Source organism: Bubalus kerabau, chromosome 8 (assembly GCF_029407905.1).
Source record: "Bubalus kerabau isolate K-KA32 ecotype Philippines breed swamp buffalo chromosome 8, PCC_UOA_SB_1v2, whole genome shotgun sequence".
Lineage (NCBI taxonomy): Eukaryota > Metazoa > Chordata > Mammalia > Artiodactyla > Bovidae > Bubalus > Bubalus kerabau.
The window spans coordinates 71948462-71971801 of record NC_073631.1 but is presented as its reverse complement, the minus strand read 5'-3'; the positions used below and the strand labels follow the sequence as shown (position 1 = coordinate 71971801).

Here is a 23340-nt window from a genome sequence, read left to right as displayed (position 1 = left end):
CAGGAGCCTATTTCTACATTGTTTGACTCCTGGGTTATGACTTGGCCTTATAGTCTGATGGACTTAATCCCATTTCTGGGATTAAGAAATGGTTTAGTTGTTAATATTTGTCTGACTTTTTGTGACTGCATGGACTGAAGCCCACCAGGCTCCTCTGTGTGTAAGATTTCCCAGGCAAGAATACTGGAGTGGGTTGCCATTTCCTTCTTCAGGGAATCTTCCCAACCCAGGGATCAAACTCACATCTCCTGCGTCTCCTACTTGGCTGGTGGATTCTTTACCACTGAGCCACCTAAGAAGCCTGGGGTTATTACTTGCGCTAAGGCAAAACTGTCTACCTAATTTGGGTGTAGACTTCCTCAGGAAGTTTTTTCAAGTCCTACGTCTTCAAGACTAGCAGTCATTTCCTTCCTATTCTCTGCTCCTGTTCCCTCCAGGCAACACACTTCTACTCAGCAGTTCACATTGGATAAAAACTCAGCAACTATTATTCTTGAAGCTGCTATAAAAGTCCCCAGTATAATGTGTACAAAAGATTTTCCATTATTTTGAATAATTTTCAAGTTAATTTACAAAGACTAATCAAAAGATACTATCAATATGAAGTCAAGTCAAATGAACCTCTTTGAAAAACTTAGAATTCAAGGACACCAAAAGAAATGGAATTAAGCCCTTCAGACTATAAGGCTAAGAAAAAGTGCTTTCATCCTTATTTTCTGGATAAAATTCCAGAGCAATTCTGGGCATGAGATTGGGGAATGACAAAGGGATTGCCCCTTTAGGACACCTATTGTTTCCTTGGAAAGAAGCTTTTTACTAATTTGTTCTGAATCATCCGTAGCTATCAGTATTGTCTGTGTCTAGTTACACATCTTTTCCTCTCTCTCAAGCCTTCTCTGATGCCCCTCGAAATTTGGATTAGGTGTCCACCTCATGCTCTCTCCCCATCTCATACTTGCCCATTCTACCTAACAGCATGGCCTCCATCCTCACCCACTTTGCAGGTCCTTGTGGGCAATGACCTATCTCACCCTTCACTGGATCCTAGTCCTACCATCTAAGGGGATTCATTCATTGATGCTCAATAAATATTTAGTAAATGAATGAGCAAGTCTCTGCTAGTTGGAGACACTGCTTTTTGTTTACTTTTTCATTTCTATAAAAAGGCAACCTGACTCCTATGTTGGTGAACACAGAGTGTTTTGTGTTTTTTTTTTTTCTGATTTCTCTCCTTTAATTAATGGATCATGAAAAATCACAAAGGCCTATTAAAAATGAACTGGTTCAGAACATCCCTCCCCATTGTTAGCAGCTCCCAAGGATTCTACAGAGCCTTTTCCTGAGGTGCTCCCCTTTCCTCCCTGATGTCTCCAGAACCTAGTCCTGGAAGAATTTTGTTGAAGAGATAAAAAAACGGTGTGCTGCTGGACTGCTCTTTCTATCCGGATCCCAGCCAGGCCTTTTTCTCCTACAGTTTCCCAGTGATCCAGTTGGTGACTGCTTCCTGGCCCCCTGCTATGCTGGCCCAGGGTGGGGGTGGGGGGTTGAAGGTTTTACTGTTCTTCAGTAATCATGCAGATTAACAGCTGCGTGTTCAGTAGCTCGAGGCCTCCCTTAAATTGAGATGGCTGGGGCCACACATTCCACAAGCGGTTGGAAACAGCTCTGCCTTGGCTACCTTATTATGAGAAAGTGACTGTGACTGTGGAGGAATAAAGTAACGGTTTTGGTGTCTTTTGTTTCATGCAGCCCATGAAGAAAAAGGCAGTTTTGTATCCCCGTCCGTGCTTGGTTTGGGCAAATAGACCCTCTGTGATCAAGTCCTTAATTTTCGCTCTCACCGCCCTCCCTGTTACCTGCAGCGGGATGGCTTGTTTGTAGGTAGCATCCTTACCATGCCCACCCCAACCCAGTTGCTCTGAGACCCTGACTCAGGCTGCTAAATAGAGTATTGTATCCATTTGGTCTTTCTTAGAATTGTACACAGTTCATCAGCCTGCTATGACCTTCCTTCCATTAGTAGCTGTGGCTGAATTTTGTGATATCCCTTTCTTTTCTGCGTCTGAGGTAATTTTGGGGAATACGTGGAAATCTAAATCTCCTGCTGGTCGACAGGCATGAGCTGGGTACTAGAGGCCTTGCAGTTGATGGGGTATTTGATTCTTTTTCATTCTGATTAAGCCTCCGGAGACTCATAGTCCAAACATGAAGGACAAATGGATTTTAAATTAGTTCTTCGGGTCCAAAAACTCTGGCTGCAAGTACAGAAAGATTAATGGTATTGTAGGCATTTTTACTTGCATCTCAGTTTTACAGCTTTGAGTCCTATGTGAGCCTATACGTGCTTCCCTTTCGCCAGAGATGTGAGAGAACTAAATCCAGAAATAATAGATATAGTTTAAGGAAAGACAGGTAACCTGCAGAGAGACTGAGGTTGTTTTGACTTCTCTGCATCAGAGCAAGCCCACTCTCAGTAGGGCAGAGGAAGACATGGGAAAGCCCCATCTTGGTCTGTAAGTGTCTAGACAGCACAGAATCAAAGGCTGTCAACCTGTCTCCCTATTCTGAGGTATCCACTCAGTGGAAATGGTCCTGTTTTTTAAAAAAGGAATTTCTGAGGAGTGGACATATAAATAAGGAAAAAGTCCATTTGCTGATCTTGGTGTGATATGTGATTACTCATTCAATATTGGAAGTGGTAGAAGTCACATGTAAATAGCATATATTAACAGTTAAGCATGAGATGTATGATTTCCTCAACTAGTAGCAAAGAAAGTGATAAAATAGCAGATACTTGATTAAAAGAAACTCAGATGAAGAAGATAAATAACTGTAGCTGAAGTTGTAATGGTCTTCCCTGTATATCACCATCAGTCTTTCAGTTCAAATGAAGATTTGAACATACAGCTACCAGAAATTCCAAAATTGAAAGTAAATTTTCAAGTGCCAGGATGAAATCTCCTGCAATAATATATAATGTAGTAGCTCCATTTACTACTGCAGAGATTATCAAAGTCCGTTGTTGTTTTTAATGGCGGTGTGTCTTAATAGCAGTGTGCTTTTATCTCTCTGATGGAAAAATGGCCCTAAATCTGCCTAAAATAGCCCTAGTGAGCACATTTCACACCTCTGCACAAGACACTGGGGGTTTCTATGGGAGGAGTCTGCTTGCTTGGGTTGAAAGAGACTTGATTTGGAAAGGGGGGTGATTGTTAAAGGCAGTAGGTGCTTGCATTCAATTAAGGCCACAGAGAAGTGCTGCCCTTCTACCACCTTCCTCTAGGTCTTGGGGGTAGCAGTGGATTACAGGTGTTGTTGAGATGGTGGAAGTAAAGAGAAAATAGTTTATGAAGTTGAAGATTGAGTGCTAAGTGGAAAAGTTTTACCACCAACCAGAAAACCTGTGTCCAGCCTGTAGGGGGATGAGGTGTAAAGAGTGGGGAGAAATAGGATAGGTCCTTCAAAGTCAAACATCATGAACTTCTCTGTGTTATTAGACAGCAAAGTCTCTGAGTGTCGTTGGAGGGCTGTGGTGTATGAGCTGGTCAGTGGGCTGGCCAGACGTGGTCAGCTGCATATGCAGGGGCCTCGATTTTGGGATATGGAGATTGGGATATGACACATGGTATCCAGTTCCCTGCTTTGCATGTGACACCCGGGTCAGGACTGTGTGGCCCCATCAGCTCTGCACCAATATCGGCAGGTTCATGGCCAAGTCAAGGTTTATCAGTGGCCAGAGTACTAAGGAGATAAAGAGAGGATCCTATACATATGTCCTTTTGTTTTATGATACTCCTTTGACCATTTCTACATTGAGTCACAAAGGAATCAGGAATAAGCTGTTTGATCTGGTCAATTTGCTTAGCTTCTCTGAGCCTCAGCTTGCTATTTGCTGATGACCCTTCCCTCCCATCCCCCAACCTCCAGCCTCCAAGTGTGATTCCTTCTTCTTGTATTTCTTCGCAGACACTACTAACTCCTCTAAACACTGGTCAACTCATTAAACTGGATAATTTAAAAGGTGATCAGTTGAAAAGTCAAGATGTGGATTAGGAAGCTACCTATTTGTTAGTGTCTTCAATCGGAAAAAAAACCATTTATCCTTTAGAGCAGAAGAAAAAATGTATTAAATTCTGTTATCTAGAACATTTATAATGCATCTGACCACAAGTTGCAAGACTCACTGAAATGACATTTAAATCTCACAGCACCTCGAGACTGAGCCAATACCAGTGAGAAATGTAGCTAAGAGACTGTGTTTCATCCTTGATCTGAGGTTTTCTCTTTTAAATACAATCTTGATAATGATTTCCCATGTACCTCCTTCCTTTCTCTGTTGCCTTAACCTTGAAACTTGATTTGATATCCACTGGGCAATACAGATTTGCAACTTGACTAGATGGGATGGAAGAGAAGTGTTTTCAGCTGTAAAACAACCCTGCTTTTCCATTTCAGAGAGAGGGCATCTCTAAGTGGGACTTTGCTGGGTGCTACTCAAGGTAAGAATCAAGGAAGGGTCATATTCCCAGTCCCCAGCTGGGTGAACCACCCCAGGGGCTCTCAGGCAGCACACTGCTGATGCAGAAACGTGGGTCTGCCCTGCAGAGTGATGGTAAGACTTGCAGGACACTGGCTGCAGTGTTGAGTCATTGGATGAGAAAGCTGGACAGAGGGGCCTTCAGGGCTCCCAGGTAGAGCACAGGGCAGTTCTCTCGGTGCTCATCAATGGTAAACTAGTAGCAGTGTCTTTAAAGAAGCATGAAAGAGGCTTCAGTTCAGTTCAGTTCAGTCGCTCAGTCCTGTCCGACTCTGTGACCCCATGAATCGTAGCACGCCAAGCCTCCCTGTCCATCACCAACTCCCAGAGTTCACTCAGACTCACGTCCATTGAGTCAGTGATGCCATCCAGCCATCTCATCCTCTGTCGTCCCCTTCTCCTTCTGCCCCCAATCCCTCCCAGCATCAGAGTCTTTTCCAACGAGTCAACTCTTCGCATGAGGTGGCCAAAAAAGAGGCTTAGAAAGAGGCTTACTAACGTTTAATAGAGGGTAGGTTTTTGCCCTAATGCTAAAAACACATTATACTCTAATTGTCACCTTTATGTTTCTATTCAAACTATCACCTATCTTCTCCATCGTTTCTTCTTTCTTGTAGCCCCATCCCCAGTCCTCCATCTGGGCATCCTGAGACAAAATTGTAGTGTGGGCAGAGATTGCCCATGGCAGGTCCAGGACTCTGTTTGTGCTGCCCTTCATCTCCCTGCTCCCCATCCTCAGGGCCCAGGAAATACCCTCAGTGACTTGTTCTCCAGTGGGTGGTAGAACACAGGCTGGGATGAACCACCAGCTTCCACTGCAACTTCTGTCCTTTACTACAAAGCCTCCAAAACTACTCTGTGTCATGGTCTCTCCACATATATTAAGTGATAATAATCTTCACTCAGTCAATAGGATGTTTTCAGCAATGAATAACAGAAAATTCAAGTCAAATATCTTCAACATTCAGAATGTTTACTGACTCCCAGACAGGAAGCCCAGGCTAGGGAGGGGTTAAACCAGCACCACAGCTTTCCTTCCCATGTGAGCCACATCCTTCAGCTAATCTGGAGGTGGAGGCAGCAGTCCCCAGCGGAGAGAGACAGGGTTGCCTCTGGGAGGTCTCCTGAAAGAGCAAGGTGAGCAAGAAATTGCCCAGCTGCCTGGAAAACCTGTTCTTGAATCTCAGTAACTTGAACTGAGTCACGTGGGGAGTGGGATCACCCTTAGACCAACTGGACTCACCTGTGGATCTGGGTCAGGTAAGCTTCCCTGAGGGCATAGGGGCTGCAAGGGGAGGGGAGGGGAGGGTGCTACAACAAAATCTGAACTCCCATTAGAAAGGGGCGGGGGTTAAGGAGGCCAGGGCAACATCAGACATTGTCTGCTTCATGTGCTTCTCTGGATGGTCTGAGCCCTCCACCCCGTGCGCCCCCCCAAAGAAATAAAAGGAAAAAAGGGATGACAACATACTGGTGCCTTAAAATATTAAGTTCATATAAGGGACAGTTAAAAAGTTAGCGCTGTCAGGCTGTAGGTGATTTGTTTTAGGGGAGCATCCAGCCTAATAGGAGATTTTAGCCTGTAAAGGTCCCAGCCTTTAATGATGAGATTTAGTTCCCTATGTACAGTCACTGGCATATGTTTGGGATGTGAGATAGACTTCCAATATCTGACTGTCATGGCTTGTATAAGAACCTCGGGTCAGCCTGGCTTCCCTTGGCATTCTGGAGCATATCTACACCACAGCATAGGAGGTGGAATGGCCATGTCTTCTGTGGAATAACCAGTGTCATCAAATGATGCTCATCTTAAGAGGAGGCAGTTGCTGCTGTGCTTAATTTACACCCACATCTGAAGATGTATCTTGAGGCTAAAATTTTAAAACTTGTCCAGAGACATCAGGTTGTGTCACCTTGAGTTCTCATAGAGGAAAGAATGCAGAGTAAGCCAGTGCTTATTCCTGTTGGTGGGTGGTCTTCTTCCAGAAGCCACAGATGGCTGAGCCACGCCCCAGGAGTTTCTGATACAGGAAGTCTGGAAAATTTGCACCTTGAACAAGTTTCCAGGTAATGCTGATGCTCTGGTCCAGGGACCACACTTAGTGAACCACATCCCCTGACCTAGGGGATGAACAATGGAGTGTGATTTGTAGCCAAGGAAAAAGAAAAACAGCAGCTTTCTAAATGCAGCTGGCTTCATCCCTATTCTGGCTTTGTTCATTATTCTCAATATGCTCCCCTGTTCATTAAAGTGTCCTAGGTCATTTGTTCATGGAAGGATCCCCTTTTTTCTCGATAGTCTGGAGCTCCTTGTGGAAGAGTAATTGATTTATAGTCTGTAGTCTATGAGGAGCTCAAGATTTTGCCCCCATGGCTGTTTATAATGTACAAGAGAAAAATCGAGTTCCTAGAGGTGTTAACCCTCTCTGCAATGATATTCAACACTGGAAAGCACAAGGAAGTCCTGAACAGAAACCCTATACAGTGGCTCTGGAGAACTTGTAACTAATGGGCACTTGTAAATCTAACAGGATTTCCTACTGGTGTGAATGCCTTGGGTAAAATGCTCATTAAACTGTCAGCTCACAGAGAGGTGTTGCTCCTGGGAAGAGGGTCACAGCATCCTGGGGAGGAAAGAAGTCTCCCCAGGCCACCAGGGTCCTTCCCTCCCCTGATCACTCACCACCCACTTCAGACTCCTTCCAAAGCCCTTCAGAGGGTTTTTACAACTCTGTACCAATTCCATCAGGAAATTATTAATTTTCTTCAATCCAAACTATATATTCACTTTGTTGGCTCTTTCTTCTTGTTGAAGAAGATCTCTTCTATGAAAATGGAGAATAGCTAACCACTGTCCATGGTAGAACAGTACTTCCATACTTAACACCAGTTTGTTTCAACACTGAAAAATATTAACGTTTATTTTTACTCAAATAACACTTGCACATCATGAAAAAAATTATATAGCACAAAATGGTATATAATGAAAACTGAGTTTCCTTCCCATCTCCGGCCCCTGGGCCAACTGCCCAGAATTAACCTCCAACACTTCTTTAGTGTGTACTTACCAGAAGCTTTCCAAACACGTATTTGTGTACACACATACACATTCACACACGTATTTTTAAACTTAATGATACATCTTGGATTCTCTTCACATTAGCACATATACTTCTTTGTAAGAATATATTATAAATTATTTAATCAGTTCTTTATTTATGGTATTTTGTCATTTCCAGTTCTAAACTTCCAAACAATGTTATAGATGCATCTTTGATTATACTGGCAAATATAAGATTTCCTAAAGCAGAGTTGCTGGGTCAAATGTTTTATGTATTTTTCATTTTAGCAGATTTGGTAGAGGTTACACCAATTTTTACTCCCTTCAACAATGTTCAAAAGTTCCAGTATTTTGCTATATACTAAACAATGCGTTAACAAACTAAATTTTTTTGGCCTGATAGGCAAAAATAATGTAACTTCAGACCTATAATTCACATCTCTCTCATTGTACTAATATCACTGAACATCTTTGCATATGTATGAGAACTTTGACATTTCTTGTTCTTTGAAGTTTGTTTATATTCTTTTACCTATTTTTCTATCGGTTGTTGACAGTTTTCCTTTAGCTTTGTTGGTTATCTTTATATATCAGAAATTAGCCTTTGTCATATATGTTGTAAATTCTGTAATGCAAATTTTAAGTCCCCCCCCCCAATTTGTCATTTCCTTTTTGATTAAAATTTTATTTAGCTCAAGGTGTTTTATGCTATTGAACAATTTCTTATTTTCATAAGAAAAATGTAAGTTAAATGTAATCATGTTTTTTATTGGTAACCCCTGGGTTTTACATGATGCTTAAAAGAGAAAAGTCTTCCCCGATCCAAGATTAGTTTTTTAAAGTTCTTTATTTTCTTCTAGTAATTTTGTGGTTTAATATTTATTTTAGAATAAGGAGAGAGGTATGGACCCAACTTGATTTTGCTTCCCTATGGCTTCCTATTGGTTCCAATATGACTTACTGAATAATCTAGTTTTAATTTAATGGTATGCAATGTTACTGTGATAATAACCTAAATTCCCATTTGAGCTTGAGAATCTTATTTGTGCAATCTGTATTCATTCCACTGATTTGTATTTCCATTTGCCAGAATCTCATTATAAGAAATAGTGCAACTTTATAATGCATTTTAATATCTGGTCAGGCTAGTATCTTCCATTATTTTTATTTTCCAGAATTTTCTAGTTATACTTACTTATTCGCTTTTTCATACAAGCTTGAAAATTAGTCTGTCTGAAATTTAATATTATCTTGTTATTTCTATTGAGACTGCATTGAATTTATAGGTTAATTTAGAGAGATATTAAGTCTTCCCACCCAATAAAAGAGTTTACATTTCTACTTATTCAAATTTTCTTTTGTATCCCTTTGTTAAGATTTTAGTCATCTATAACTTGAATATTTTTGTTAAGTTTATTTTTTGATATTTTTGGTTATTGTAAATGGATATTATTTTCCATTTGTTTCCCAATTAATGTGTTTTTTTGTATCTTTTTTTCCTATCCATCAATTTTATTATATCTATTTGTCTACTATAATTTTGAGTTGAGTATCTTCTGTATACTCCTCAAATAATTTTACTTTACTTACTCTTTTTTAAAAATATTTTCACTTTTTATTTCTTTCTCCTGTTCTATTGAAATGATTAGAATAATGTCAAATTTCAGAGGGGTTAGTGGATACACTGGTCTTCTGATTTGAACAGGAAGACTTTTAGGGTTTCCTTGATCAATCAATAATGATTCATGCTTTGGTTAATGATCTTGTTATTTTGTTAAGATATTGAGGCATCCATCAATAATGTTTTGTTAAATCTGCATAAAAATTAGAAATGAATGTCAGGTAATTCCATGACTTTTCAGCATCTATGGAAGTGATTACAATTTTTCTCTTTTGATCTATCAATATGGTGAATGATATATATTAGTAGCTTTTTCCACTATTGAATAATAAATAGCCAGCTTTATTCAGTATTTACTGTGTGCCAGACACTGTTCTAAGCACCTTATATGTATTAATTCATTGAATCCTCTCAATACACTATAATGAGAAAACTGTGGCATAGAGAAGTTAAATAATTATGTGTCCAAAGTCCGACAGCTGGTGAGTGAGAGCTGGGAACTGAACACAGTCATTTTACTCCTGAATCTATGTTCTCAATAGCTATTCTCAGCAGCCATCTTTTAATTTCGCATTAGGAAGTAGCATCCTCTTGAGCTACTGCTGAATTCTGCCTCCTAAAATTTTAGTTTTTTTCCCTTGCTATTAATAGATTAGTTTGGACTATAATTTTTCTTTTTGCATGTGTGTGTTATCTTTGTCAGGTTTTGGAACTGGTATCTCGCTAGCTTCAAAAATTAATATGGAGGCTTTTCTTCTTTTGCTGTGACCTGAAACAATTTAAGTAGTACTGGAACTGTTTTCTGTAAAGATTTGGTAGAAAGCATTCTTCACACCTATTAAAGTGTTTGATTTTGTTGCTGAGGGAGGGAATGAATTTTTTATAAAATGTTTTCCTATTTTTCTATGATAATTCTTCATTTAGATTTTCTACAACTCCTATGGTAGGTTTTAGTCATTTATATTTTTCTGAAAACCATTCATTTTATCCAGATTTTCAGCCAATTTCAGTAAGTCTGAGCAAAGGAGTATCTCAGAATTGTTAAAAAATTGCATATATCTATCAGTTCCTCACTTACCATTTTCATTTTGCATTGTTTGTTCACTTTTTCCCTTAATTATATTAAACAATAGATTTATTCTTTTGTTTTGTTTTCAGAGAACAAGCTCTTGGATTTATTTGTTGGTCTTTCATTTTTTTGTAATTTTCCCCTCTTTATCATTGGTTACTTCTAATTTTGTACAATTTTGTTCCACTTTTTTACTTGACTAGGTTGGCTCACGATTTGTTTTTCTATTTTATTGTTTTCTTTGCTTTATCTTTATTTCTTTCCAGGAACCATCTCTTAGATCTATTTATTAGCTGCACTATTTTTAAAATTAGTTCCTTCTGCTTTTAATATAGGTATATTTTATTGCTATGAGAGGAGATATCTCAAAGGTTCTAATACATAGTTCTTGCATTATCAATATTTCCGAGATAGTATGTTTTTTATTTCTTCTTTGGACCAAGAGTTGAGAAGGGTGGTTAAGGCTTCTTTTGTTTTTGATTAAAACATTAATTTGCAGCTTAATTGCACTGAGCTCAGAGATTGTGACATGCAATATTTCTATTTTTTGAAGTATATTGAGATTTTCCTCTGTGGTTCCAACTTTGAGAAATGTGGCTATTTTTATCAGTTGAATAATAGGCTTAGTCTCTGTATTCAAGGTTTAGACACATACAGATGCAGATATACATACACACGTTTGTGTGCTTACACATACATGCACACGTGGGATTTTCAATAGCCTTACTAACTTGACTGTTTACTTGATCTGGCATGGACTGAGAAAAGGGATTTAGATTATCCCACTGCAATTGCCTTTTTGTATATTTCTATTTTTATTTACTGCAGTTTTTCTTTTATGCATTTTGAAGCAATGCTACTTGCTGCATGAAAATTCACTATATTGTATGATTATCATTACAAATGGTCTTTTTTTAATATAGTATTGTCCTGAATTTAATGTTGGTTGACACTATCAGTTCTTGCTGTTTTTTTCTTGCACTTGATTTCTACGTCTTTGCTAATCCTTTTACTTTGAACCTTTCCAACCTCATCAATTCCAAGACGTATTTCTTGAATGTGTTATAAGACTGAGTTATAATTTTTATCCAATTTGAGAGTCTTTTTATTTTAAGTGGAAGAGTTTTCTCGTTTACACTTACTAATAAACTCTTTTTGATCTTAATTCTATCATCTTATTTCATGATTCATTATTTTGCTCTTTCTTTTTTATCTTTTCCTATATGGTCTAGGTTTTCTTGCTTTATGTTCTGTGGTGAGTGAATGTATTTGCCTTCTGGTAATTCTGAAGACTGATATTCTGAGTTTTGCTATTCTAATGATACCCTACTAACTTTTAATAATATACCGAAAACTCTTCTTGATTTGTCAACTTCAAACAATATATTTTAACAGCACACTGTAAAAATAAGGAAATTAGCAGGACTTCCTCTTGCCCTTCATACCTTCCTGCCTTTAAATATTAACTCCCTTCCCCTATTATAGTACATCACTATCACTAGTTTAGTTCTTCTTGGCACTAATCACAATGTATAATTACCCTATTTATTTATTAATTTAATTGTTTGTTCTTCAGCTCCCCCAGTGGACTATATAATGCTTGAAGCCAATGATTTTTTTATGCTTTTGCGTGATCCAGAAAAGGTGACACAATTACAGAATAAGAGCCAGCATTATAAGAGACCTTTGGGATCACCTCCCCCAACTCGCACTTTACATGTGAAGAAACCAAGCCCTCGAGGATGGAGACACTCACCCTATATCATAGAGCTAGTTGTGACAGGAGCTGGGCTTCTGCTTACCCAAGCTTCTTCCAAAATTCCAGGCTCCCTCAAAATGCATCACACAAAGTTTCATTCTAACACCAGGGGAAGGTTCACATTTAATTGCCAAACCAATGTGGAAAATACTTTTTCATTATGTCAATTACTATCACTCAGTGCCTTCTAAATGACATACTTGAAAATAGCTCCATTATAATGTGCATTTGAAAAGGACTGCCATTTCATACATCCACGATAACCTCGTAACTATTTACAGATACATTCTGAATCTCTGGACGTGTCTTGACTGAGGAAGCCCGAGAGGAAGACCACCCTCATTCTAAGCTGGGAATCAAGATTGTAATAAGTGACACATTCAAAGACACTTAGAATGGCAAGAATTGATTCCAGAAAAGAATCTCTGTTTCCTGGCAACCAGCTCAGTACTCCCTGAAGGGCACTTTGAAGAAAAGCTCAATCAATGGAAGGGTCAAATGTTTTCTTTTTCAAATGTCCATTTTGCATGTAATGGCTGCTCTGTGCAGACTTTATGGGGTGTTCGCTTGTTCGGGAGAGGTAGGGTCCTTCTGAGTAAACACGTATGCTATAGGTGAGAAATTACTTCAACTGAGTTTATTGGCATTTCTTAGAGCATATGAGTTCAAAGAAAATTATTACAGGTAAGAGCTCTGTCCATTGAAACACCACTGTATAGATTACATAGTGATATATACAGTCAGAGAGACATCCAAGAAAAGCTCAGTACAGAGCTTGCCAATTCTGAAGATCAGCCTTTACAGGGGTTGGTAAATCTTTCTCTTGACCCTAAAGCCACCTGCTGTGCCCTGATTATTTTTTCAATCTGACTGAGATCTCCCTAGTGGAAATGAATGGAATATAGAAAGGGTACTGTAGTCATATAGTCCTTGGTTTGAACCAGGTTTTTGCATGGCCCTGAGAAAGCCACTTAACTTTGCCAAGTTCTGCTTTCTCTAGATGTGGACAGAGTGGAATAACACTCTTTTAGAAGGCTGATGTGATACTTTGGTAGGATTACATGAAGGAATCTGCCACTTGGTATGAACTTCACTTGACAGCTTTATTAGTTGTCAAAGATGGACATGGAGGTGTGGACCAAATGGAAAACGGAGGACTAAGTAATGTTGAATTATATTTGTGCTCAGAAGCTTATGTTAGTGTCTCTGTCAGCTCTCAAAACTATATTAAGCATATATATGATAACTCTTTAGGACTTGGAAAAATGGGTTTCCACTGAACAGAAGGAAAAGTGGGGCCACCAAGACGTACAGTCATAAACCTCAATCTGCATCAGTCACTGGTCAGCTCAATGTATGAGCAGCTCTTACCAGGGGCACTATGGTACCCTGGGGGCTACCTTGTGAGTATGAAGGGGATTCACAGATCCCTGGAGCCTCAGTACTTTAGAGAGTTCTCTGTTTCTGACTGATATAACACATTTCCTTAAATTGTCCATTGCCACACTGCAGACATGCATTCCCCTATCCATCGCCATTATTACCTTTGTGTATGAGTTAGACAGAATAGGTCAGACTTTTAGAGGACAGGCCCGTGAGGCATAACCCCAAACAGAAATAGTTTACATTTCTCTCTCACTCAGCTCAGGTTATGGAGCGCTTCTATAGTGTGCTAGACTCTGTGAGTTCTGGATGAGATGGACATGTAGGTGAATCAGACTCAAACTTGTCCAGTGTAGAACTGGAATAACAGAAGACCATGTGGTGTTCACCTTGGCCAAGTTAACCTGGACCTCAGTTTCTTAATGTATATTAAAAAATGAGGTCTTAGCCAGGTGATTCTCCAAGATCCATTTTACTTCTCTGATTTTTACTTATATATGAAACTTTACGCTAAGTTCCTTAAAACAAAAGAAGCAAAAAATAAACCTTAAAGGATAGAGGGATATAATAAGAAACAGAAACATTTAAAATGATTTTAACATCTTAAATTTCCTCTCTAAAAAAATTTAAACTGAATCAATAATGAGGACTTCATCTAAGAAGCCAATTTTAGCTCATTGTGGAAGGGTCCCAAGGGTCTCAGCTGTCCTTTCCTTCTTTTCTTTTTGCCCCTTCAAAGTTTTCCATGTGGATTTTTTTCCCTTCTCCTGCTGTTGGCTGTTTCCTTCATGTTGTTTACTGCTTGCGTTAATTCACTTTTATTTGACCCCTCACATCATCCATCAAATTCTCACATGGCCATTACAATATCATTGTTTTAGTTGAGGTCTCAACAGCTTCAGTCAATCTATGGCCAAAATTCCTACAACTCTTGCTACTCTTTTTTTCTTCCTTCCTCATTTGGCTCTAGCTCTTTATGGGTGATATTAGTGTTTAGAGGTCTTCCTCCCATTCATCACCCATCTTTCTCCCTGCAAAATCTCAGCTTTCAAAAATGAACAGAGTGATAATGCAGTAGACACTATTATGCTAAGAATACTGGGATTTTGCTTATTAAAGAAGTGAGGCTTCAAGTCATAATAGATATGAGTTTTTCTTTTTAAAACATTACATTCATTTTGATATTTGGCAAATCTAATACAGTTATGTAAAGTTTAAAAATAAAATAAAATTAAAAAAAAATAAATAAATAAAAGAAAAAAAAAAAAAAAAGGAAAAAAAAAAAAATAAAATAAAAAAAAAAAAAAAAAATAAAGGACATTAACCAATTATAAAAAAAAAAAAAAAAAAAAAAACATTACATTCAATTAAGTTGTGTGTGAGCTAGGCTCACAGACTATGGTTTATATTGTTATAAGCCACAAATGAAATAAGGATTATAAAACACACTGAAGAGGAAAATGCAGGTTGAGAATATGATACAAGTGTTAATTCAAGACATTTAAAGTTTTTTCTATTAGTCTCTTTATAATTAAAAGCACAAGCTAAATAAAATTAAAGAATAGGATAAAAGGAGGAGGATGTTTTAAAGAGCCAATTTAAGGTAATTATTGGACAGTCCCAGTTTTGCCCAAAGTCATCTCTACCCATCTGTCCATCTGTCCATCCAATAGCTTGGGTACTGGAAGGTCAGGTTGTGCAGTATACAGAAAACAAGTTAGATATTGTCCTTTCTATGGAGCTTTTATTCTAATATTATTTAGTCACTAAGTCATGTGTGATTCTTTTGTGACCCCATGGACTGTAGCCTGCCAGGCTCTTCTCTCCATGGAATTTTCCAGGCAAGATTACTAAAGTGGGTTACCATTTCCTTCTCCAGGGGATCCTCCAACCCAGGGATGGAACCAGAGTCTCCTGCATTGTAGGTGGAGTCTTTACTACCGAGCCACCTTGGAAGTCCTTTATTCTAATGTGTGCTTAGTCGCTCAGTCACGTCCAACTCTTTGCGACTCCGTGCACTGTAGCCCACCAGGCTCTTCTGTCCAGGGGGATTCTCCAGGCAAGAATACTGGAGTGGGTTGCCATGCCTTCCTCTAGGGATCTTCCCAACCCAGGGATTGAACCCAGATCTCCCACATTGCAGGTAGATTCTTTACTATCTGAACTACTAGAGAAGCCCAAGAAGATTGGGCTTCTTCCCAATCTTCCCAACCCAGGAATCGAACCAGGGTCTCCTGCATTGCAGGCAGATTCTTTAAAAGCTGAGTTTCCAGGGAATCACTATTTATTCTATAGTGGAGACCATATTTTTGAAAAGGTTAACATATATATGAACTTAATAATCTCAAAATGTGGTAAATTCTGTGAAAAACAGTGGAGGGGGAGATCGTGGAGAATATTTGGGGAGCTTTTAGGGTACTAACATCTGAGTAGGTGGCATTGAGTTGAAACCGAATGGTGAGAGGTAAGAAATCATGCACATATTTAAATAGAGTGCTCTTTTTTTTAAAAAAAAATTATTTTACTGAAGTATAGTTGATTTACAATGTAGTGTTAATTTCTGCTGCAGAACAAAGTGATATATATATATATATATATATATATATATATGTATATATATCAGAGAAGGCAATGGCACCCCACTCCAGTACTCTTGCCTGGACAATCCCATGGATTGGAGGAGCCTGGTGGGCTGCAGTCCATGGGGTCCCTAAGAGTCAGACACGACTGAGCGGCTTCACTTTCACTTTTCACTTTCATGCATTGGAGAAGGAAATGGCAACCCACTCCAGTGTGTGTGTATATATATATATACACATATATATTCTTTTTCAGGTTCTTTTCCATAATGATTTATCACAGGATTGTTAATATAGTTACTTGTGCTATACAGTAGGAACTTGTTTATCCGTTCTGTATATAATAGTTTGTCCCAAACTATCTGCTTGTCCCAAGCTCCCAATTTATTCCTCCCCCACCACTACGTCCCCCACTTGGGTAACCACAAGTCTTAAACAGAGAGTACTAAGTGGGAAATATTAATGATCTTTAAAGGGAAAATGAACTTCCACCTCAGAAACTAGTTTTCTGAAAGGGCTTTAAGAAGATGAGAGAAATGACCAGTTAGGAGACAGTTCTGTAAACAAAACTGTAGCTTCCAGAATACAAATCTTTATGTAATAGGAGCGGGGCAGGCTCAGCTGTTAGCCAAAGGCAGTAAGCGGTCCCACTCAGCCACTGATTATTATCGTAATGAGCCCCTCCCCCAAAAGAGCAACCAGCGAGTGACCGTTAGCGGTCCGCCTCAGCCATTGGTCAGCTTTGCAGTAGGCACCGCCCCCTCCTCTGTATAAAAGGAGCCCGAATGCAGCCTGAGGGAAGATGGTTCTCTGAGAGACTAGTCTGCCCTGTGCTGTCTGCTAGCTTTGTGGTTACAGTCGTTATTCCTTGCCCCAGCAACCCACCTTCTGATTTATTGGCCTTTCCTGTGGGGAGCAGAGCGAGCTTGGGCGGGGTTATCACTTTCAGTGACAGTTTCTAAAGTCAGAGATGACATGAGCCTGACCCCCGGGTAACTTCTCTGTTCTCCTCCTTGTCGCTCCTCAGTCACTCTGACATCTTTGCTGTTCCCTGAACATTTCAGTCCACCTCGGGGCCACCAGACATGCTCTTCCTCTATCTGGAATGCTTTTCCCCCAGAGTCGTATTTCTTGCTCTCTCATTCCTTTTGAGTCTTCAGTCAAATACCACATTTCTACCGAGGCCTTCTGTGGCCATTCTATTTAAACGTGAACATCCTGTTCCCACCTAGTTTTATTATTTTTTTACATAAAACATCATATTATGATATACATTTTATTCTTTTTTTATTGGCCAGCCATCCCTCAACATTCTATGTAGGTTCCATGAAGGTAGGGAATTCTGTCAGCTTTGTTTAGAATCTCCAGGACCAACCTAGAATAAGGCCTGACATAGAGCAGGTGCTCAATCTCTGTTAAGTAAATGAAATAATAAATGGTCATATTTGAATATATATAATATATGAATGTAATTATATAATTCTATATAATATGAATATATATATAATATAGAACTAAACCTATATTATAGTATTAAAATTATTTTACTTCAGGCTAACTATGATAAATAGAACGTATCTGTTTATCTCTGTTCCCCCCTGAAATTGCTCTAAAAATATATAAAAGGCATAAACTCACAAGGGCTAAGAGGATGAGAGGAGACAGTAGCAGAAAGGAAATTTCACCAAAATTTTCATGACAGATAGTCTTATTTTGCTGGGCTGGGAAAGCTGAAACATAAGCCTGCAGGGGAGAAACAAATTAGATAGAAGTTATTTGTGCCACAGATCCTTAAATAGGCTCAGGATTTGGAGGCATCTTATACCCCCCGCCCCCCTGCATCTTTCTCAAGAAGCTACTAGAGTATATACAGCACCAAATGGGAGAAATTGAGAAAGAAAAACCTAGGCTTGAGGAAACAGGACTCTAACACAGGAGACAGGTGAAAGAATTTCCAGAATGAGAGTGAAGAGAAGTCCCAGCCTGACAGATGGTCGTCAGGCATAGGCAAGCAACCAGTCCAGACTATAGGAGCCAGACAAAAGACTTCAAGGTTGACATCTTTAAAAAAGAAGAAACTGAAAGACAACCTGGTATATTTGAACATACGGAGAGATTTTACAGTTCTATCAGATTTTAAGGAAGGTTCAGTTAGTTTATAGGGACATGGAAAACTAAAAATATGAGAAAAGAAATGATTAACTCTGAGGAAAAAAAGCTATTAAGAAAAAAAAAAGAAATGGAATTATGGTCAACTTAGGTGGCACTAGTGGTTAAGAACCTGCCTGCCAATGCAGGATACATGAGATGCAAGTTCAATCCCTGTTTCGGGAAGATCCCGTGGAGGAGGGCATGGTAACCCACTCCAGTATTCTTGCCTGGGAAATTCCCATGGACAGAGGAGCCTGGTGGGCTACAGTCCATAGCACTGCAAAGAGTTGGATACAATTGAAACAACTTAGCACATAGTGGCTCAACTGTGAATGATATTTATTTATTCATCACAATACTACAATTGAAAGGCTGAGGGGGAGGGTAAGTCTTTGATGTGTGTGGGGAAGTAATCGTATTTAAAAAAACAAACAGTATCTTCCATAGTTGGGAGTCAGTAGATATTATCTAAAACTGAAATACCAAAAAATAACAGAAACATATTTAGAAATACGGAGATGAAAACAAGAAGTGGTTAAAAATTGAAAATGACTTCTGGAAAACAGCATTAAGGGTAGGGAAAGTAGAATAGGAACTGAAGTTTTCCTTTACAAACCCTATAAGCCTTGACTTTCTAAGCAATATGTACATGTTATATTTTGATGTAAATAAAAAATTAATAAGAGGAATGTATGATTTCTTGTTAATTTCAGGAGAAAGATCTTGAAGTAAGACATGTTTATGTTGGAATACCTGTAAATATAGAAGATACAGGAAATATTTGTTAAATGGTAAGTGAATGAATGAATGATGAGAGTTGTCACAAGTTTATTTAAAAGTTGAGAGTATATCACTGGAAGCCAGTGAAATGATGAGAGACCTTGCATAGAAGACGATTTAAGGAAGCCCAGAAAAGATATGAATTTGTGTACCCCATCACAATGGAGCCCCAGGGTTTCTGCTCAGTTTAACCTATTACACAGTGTAATGCTGGCAAAAATTGCTCATTTCCATAGAGCTGACTTCGCAGATTTAAAAAGTCCTGAATGGGAAATAAATATGCTGCTCTTAATAAATGTCTAGTTAAGGTAGAGTTAATATAGTTAAATGTGAAAGTGTATGAATGATATATTTTAATAGCATTCAGAGCACATTTCAGCATCAAGATAAATGCAAACTTGAAAAAAAAAACTCTAACATCTTCTAAACACATTGCCTTATCATAGCAAATGATAAATTACTAAAGAAAAATGTTATTCTGCAGTGTTTTGAAGATTAAGTAGAGTATGAGTGAAATTAACATTGTGTATAAGTGAAGCTGTGACTATATCATGTCAGGATGGTAATAAAATTGCAAAGGGGAGAGAATTAGAGTTTTATGCCACAGAAATGGAAGTAGTTTTCATTTTAATTGTTTTTCTTTAAATGGATTGTTTCTGTAATATACTACATTCTTTCCAGTTCACAGATGTTCAGGAGGGATAAAAGAGTTATAAAATATTCTAATGTGAGCTTCTAAAATAGCTTTTTTGGAACAGAAAAAGAACAGCCTAAAGAATTCAGAATTTTTAAAGTACAGTAAAGCATTCATATTGCAAATTTAGTGATTTGCATTTTGTGATATGGGAAAACAAATGGACTTTTAACTTTTATGCCATAACTGGCCTTTTAGTCAAATAAATCAATTTCATCTATGATATTCCACTTTTTAAGTTGGGTGTCTCTCTACATTCCAATTTCTTTCTTCCTCATCTCATCTCCTGCTAGCAGTTCTTTATTCCTGGTGTTAGAAGTCCCCCTTTTCTCTATTAGATAGATGGGGTTCTGGTCTTCACCTGAGCTAACTCAGCAGGATGGATGTATTGTGCCAATGTCAGAGGCTCCCAGCTATCCACTCTATCCCCCTCAAAGTCCCTTTCTCCCTCCCCTCAACCTGTAGCCCTTACCATGGGCTACTCAGCTCATCTACATCAGCTCTGCCAGGGATGCTGTGTTCCTCACCAGTTCTCTATTTGACTTTTCTTTTCTGCTTCATATTTCTTTTCAGAAAGCCATTGTTTTTCCATGATTCTAAGGCTATTTGTATCCTTGTGCTGTGTACAAAGGTTCCTGTTAATCCCAATGGCTCTGCTTTTCTCTTACCATCATAATTGCCTTTTCCTCTGGCCCACATGGTCAGAGCCTCATTTATATGTCCTGAGACGGGGATCAACTGCCTTGGGTGGGTTAGAGTTCCGTGGGAGACTAGCCTCAAGGTTAAAGTGCCACTTTAATCACTTATTTAAACACCACCAACAAATATTTACTAGGACCTACTATGTAGCAAGTACTATGGTAGGTTTATAATGTTGAACAAGATAGGATCAGCTCTGGCCTTATGAAGTTTAAAATCAGGTGGATAAAATATGAATTAAACATACAATTGAAATGAATTCATCGTGAACCCATGAATTCCAAGTAACATAATGCTAGGAGAAAATACAGGATGCTATATGTTCACATAACTAGGATATCTGACCTAATAAGGGGGTTCGGAAAAGTTTCCTTGAGGAAACAACATTTAAATAAAGAGCTAAAGAATAAGTTGGAGTCAGCCAGGGAAAAGTAGAACTTTGTCCATAGAAGGAACCTGAGAAGCAAAGGCCTTAGGCAGGGCAGACAGTGGTGTGTTTCAAAAAACCAAGAAAAGAACTGAGAGGCAGGAACACAGGCAAGGAGAAGGTACAAGAATGAGGTGGGAGCCTGTGGAAGAAGCAGATCATGTAGGCTGGTACCCAAAGGGCAAGAGGAGGCTTAAATGGAAGCATGATTGGTTCAGATTTGACCAGACTGATACTATGCCAAATGGATTGGAAGGGCATGAGTGTGGATGGGGGACTTCTACTCCAGTCCTCGTCCATATCCAGATCCACTGTGGATCCAGGGCTTCCTGTGGTCCTGCTACTCTCACACACGGGGGCTGGGGGAGTTAGGGTGGGGCATGGCACACTAACTCTCTTGAGATGCCTTGACGAGGTTTCTCATCTAATAGGAATATGGCTATTAAAAGATTCTCTCAGTTTTTCTTTGGGCATTTCTCTCATTTCTCAATGTCCGATCAGTGATTGTTTTAAGCTTGCTGCTGCTTTCCTAGTCTTGACCCTCTGATCCATCCTGTGGAACATAAAGCTCTAAAGTAGCAAAGAACTGGGTACTCACCCTTATTTAGCATGTGGGTCATCTGATTGTCCACAAAATAGTTACCCTTGAGGTAGGGAAATGTGTGCTATTTTGAATGGACAAACAGACTGGTTTCAAATAGGAAAAGGAGTACGTCAAGGCTATATATGGTCACCCTGCTTATTTAACTTCTATGCAGAGTACATCATGAGAAACGCTGGGCTGAAAGAAGCACAAGCTGGAATCAAGATTGCCGGGAGAAATATCAATAACCTCAGATATGCAGATGACACCACCCTTATGGCAGAAAGTGAAGAGGAACTAAAAAGCCTCTTGATGAAAGTGAAAGAGGAGAGTGAAAAAGTTGGCTTAAAGCTCAACATTCAGAAAACTAAGATTATGGCATCTGGTCCCATCACTTCGTGGGAAATAGATGGGGAAACAGTGGAAACAGTGTCAGACTTTACTTTTGGGGGCTCCAAAATCACTGCAGATGGTGACTGCAGCCATGAAATTAAAAGATGCTTACTCCTTGGAAGGAAAGTTATGACCAACCTAGATAGCATATTCAAAAGCAGAGACATTACTTTGCCAACAAAGGTCCATCTAGTCAAGGCTGGTTTTTCCAGTGGTCATGTATGGATGTGAGCGTTGGACTGTGAAGAAAGCTGAGCGCCGAAGAATTGATGCTTTTGAACTGTGATGTTGAAGACCCTTTAGAGTCCCTTGGACTGCAAGGAGATCCAACCAGTCCATTCTGAAGGAGATCAGCCCTGGGATTACTTTGGAAAGAATGATGCTAAAGCTGAAACTCCAGTACTTTGGCCACTTCATGCGAAGAGTTGACTCATTGGAAAAGACTCTGATGCTGGGAAGGATTGGGGGCAGGAGGAGAAGGGGACGACAGAGGATGAGATGGCTGGATGGCATCACCGACTCGATGGACGTAAGTTTGCGTGAACTCTGCGAGTTGGTGATGGACAGGGAGGCCTGGTGTGCTGGAATTCATGGGGTTGCAAAGAGTCGGACATGACTGAGCGACTGAACTGAACTGATTCATTAACTACATTGTCAACATTATTGACAAGAAAAAGACCAGTGATAGAATGAGACATTAAAGAAAAACACAAACACAAATTTCCATTTGCCTAACTGGAGGGTTGTATTTATTTGGTTTTAAAATTCCATCAGTCCCTCCAGAAGGTTAGGATGACCTACCCCTCCTATCTTCCTCTGCACAGCCCAATAAAAAACAGATTCACTGTGGGAAGCAACACTATTGGACGATATTTTAATTTCTATCAACTATTTAGAAAAATGAGTTATTTTACTCATCATGCTATGTATAATTTTCAGCATCAGAGTATTTTCTAATGTTTAACCCTGTAATTCAGCACTTAATATCACCAGGTAAAAATACTTTCTGACTATAAGGGCAAATTCCTTCCTCCCTCCCTCTCTTTTTATCTCCTTTCCTCCTTTTCTTCCTTCTCTCTTTCTCCCCTTCCATCAGTAAGTATTGTTTATGACATTCAAAGTATTAACTTCACTTAAAGGTAAAATTTGAATGAAATTAACAATTTCAACAAAGATTCCAGCATTGTCCTAAAATGGCCCAATACTGCCTTGTCAAGCCAGATGACATCCTAACCACATAGATTTTGCAACTGCAAGTCCTGTCTAGTGTATTTATTTCAGTTCACCTGGGCCTTCTCTACATGTGTGCCTTCTTTAGAGGTGTATGAGAAAAGATAGAATATTTGGGTGGAAAGGGAGAGTCTATTCTGTAGAAAGAGGGGGAGAGAAGGTGACAATATAGCTCTACACAACAGACTCAAAGAAAAACTAGGCACTGTGTGAACCACCAAGCACTGCAGAGTGTGGAGCTCTGGTATACATAGGCAAGTGAGGAGAGATTCATCAGGGAGAGAAGGTGGGAGGCAGCCGGAAGCTTAGGCGCGTAGGCTCATCGAACGTGTCATCGTGCTTGACTAGGGCATCGCTGCCTCCCTGACCAGCAG

The 23340-nt window shown here is 39.2% G+C and overlaps 1 long non-coding RNA gene across 1 annotated transcript; it reads left to right on the top strand.

Moving 5' to 3' along the window:
- The first annotated feature begins 5510 nt into the window (after window positions 1–5510).
- On the top strand, window positions 5511–12783 carry LOC129658572 (uncharacterized). Its single transcript, XR_008717417.1, has 3 exons — window positions 5511–5797; window positions 6524–6604; window positions 12329–12783. It is a non-coding gene; the product is annotated as an uncharacterized LOC129658572 (long non-coding RNA).
- The last annotated feature ends 10557 nt before the right edge of the window (window positions 12784–23340 follow it).